The 2,177-nt window shown below is 53.5% G+C and overlaps 1 protein-coding gene across 6 annotated transcripts in view; it reads right to left on the minus strand.

Annotated features, from left to right (window-relative positions):
* IL15 (interleukin 15) overlaps positions 1-1,950 on the minus strand; it is a 68,101-nt gene extending 66,151 nt beyond the window's left edge. For 2 of the 6 annotated variants that reach the window (XM_011373757.2, XM_023519657.1), the window contains exon 1: positions 383-830. The gene's annotated coding sequence lies outside the window, so the exon portion shown is untranslated. The other 4 variants (XM_011373758.2, XM_023519659.1, XM_011373756.2 and 1 more) reach the window with 4 other exon arrangements.
* Between the last annotated feature and the right edge of the window lie 227 nt (positions 1,951-2,177).

Below are 2,177 nucleotides of genomic sequence, written 5' to 3' on the forward strand. Positions count from 1 at the left end.
TTAAAGTCAAATAAATTGTATACACTTGCACCATGTCTCAATACTTGAAGAAATTAACTGGATTTTCATTTAAAGCCACCTCGAATAAGGATTTGATTGCAGTACAAGTCTCCTGCATTTCTTCCAAATTTCTAATACTACTTTTCTAAGAGGTAAGTGTCTTGTTCGGGGTTGGAACTAATAATAGAGACCCAGGCCTGACAGCCAAACGGCGTCCATGCCTGCGAATTCCTCTTCCCAGGAAGGCAGGTGTCGCGATCAAAGACAAGGAGGGTAATTTGATTTTGCAGAAGTAGAGGCAGTGACGCGCAGGCTCAAGCAACTGGCTCTGGCCGGCGGGGAGTCTGAGAAGGGGCAGGGAAGAAGCGGGGAGCAGCAGTACCTTTCTTGAACGTTCTGAGCTCGATTAGGTGCGGAACTCAGCGCTCTGTGCTGCCAGACCTCGTCTCCTCCGCACCCCGCAGCTTGGCGGGGGTGGCCGGGCGCACGTCCCGCTCTCCTCCAGCCGGCTGTCCCCGCAGCACGCAGAGGGGAGCGCACTGGGGAGCCCGAGGACCGGCAAGTGGACGAGCAATCTGCGCGCGTCTGGAAGCGGAGGATGGCGAGGAGAGCCCGCGAGAGAAATAAAGGGGCAGAACGGGGAAAACCTCTGCACCATGCGCAAGCGAAAACTGAAGTCGTGGTCAAGTGTTCCCCCTGAGAGGGCGGGGCCGCGGTCTGGGGAGACGGGTGGGTCCTGCTGGAGCTGGGAGGGGCCCAAGGCGGAGGCTTTCGGGGAAACTTCTATGGCCCTTTCCACCACCACCACCTCCTCTCCCAAAGCGGAGAAGCAGAGCTCTGTACCTCCATCGATCCGGGCTGCAGAGTGCGGGACGAGCAGGCAGGGCAGGCGGCGCGCGCGGCCACCCGGCTCCCTTCCCTATTGGGCTACGGCGGCAGCGAGCGAGTCAGCTGGGCTTCCCCTGGTGCCCTGACCCAGGGAGTCCCAACCCCCAGCGAAAAGAAAAGTGAAAGAGGAAAGAACAAGGCGCAGAGGGGAAGATAAACACCTTCGGTGGCTGCTGGGGGGAAGGGCGGGATGGCGTCGGCTCCTGCATGACTTCCCGAGGTGTCGCGGCTCCCGGTCCCCTGGGCTGGCACGCCCGGTAGTTTCCGCCACTGGCAAGCCCAGGGCGCCGAACCTGGAGGGCGAGCGGGAGGTGGTTGCGGAGCGCTGGCGCCCAGCCTGGGCCAGTACCGGCTTAGGTACCTGCAGAGAAAGCGCAAGGAGGCGTCTTGGAGCCCACCCGCCGCGTCCTCGGAGCCACGCATGGTGCGGGAGGCTTCCCAGTGAAGCCCGGGGATCCCCGCGCAGTGCGCGTCCAAACCGCCCAGAAGAAAGGGGAAAATGCGTTGGATCAGGATGGGCGGCTACTCCACCCAGACCAGCCCCTCGGCCCACCACTCAGGCTGGTGGAAGGAAGGCTCTGAAGTCCTAACGTTGGAGGAAGTCACCTGGGTAACTACTTTGTCCAAGGCAGTTGGCACGGAGGGTGAACTTGAAGGCATGAGCCTGTCTGCTGATCGGTTTGCCAGTCTAGTGAGGAATGGGGCGTAAACGTTATACGCATGGTCCAAGGGGACCGTGTGTGGTGTTGTTAACTGTATCTTGCAGTTAAAGGAAGGGACTGATTTCTTTTGAGGCTGAGGGATCTGCATGCCACACAGAGTCAGCAGAAAAGGCCTTGTGCCCAGTTTTGGAAGCACTCCGGAGAACCGTGCACACACGTGAATTACCGAAAATCCCTAATAAAAGGTGCTTCCCCAGATTTTTCAGTTATGTCATAGAGAAAAATGATAAGGCTCCCTGGAGCTTAGTAAAATATTTAGCTACGTTTTCTTTGCATTTAACATATGTGTTAAAAATAAAACAAAAATATTAGAAGTGATTTAAATACTAAATGTGCATAAAGTTTACATAAAATCGGTTCACATTTTTCTTAAAAAGTTAAGCTCTAGATAGTCACTAACAACAAAATAAGAGCTATAAACATTTTTAAATCGTTTTTTACATTTAAAATCTTTTTTTACATTTAAAATAGTTGGAGGTTATGTTTAAAGAAATGAAGTAATCATTCTTTCCTGTTCAAGACAACGTAATGTTGAATATTCATGTGATGATGCCAATGATTTCAAAT

Source organism: Pteropus vampyrus, unplaced genomic scaffold (genome assembly GCF_000151845.1).
Source record: "Pteropus vampyrus isolate Shadow unplaced genomic scaffold, Pvam_2.0 Scaffold229, whole genome shotgun sequence".
NCBI classification, from domain to species: Eukaryota; Metazoa; Chordata; class Mammalia; order Chiroptera; family Pteropodidae; genus Pteropus; species Pteropus vampyrus.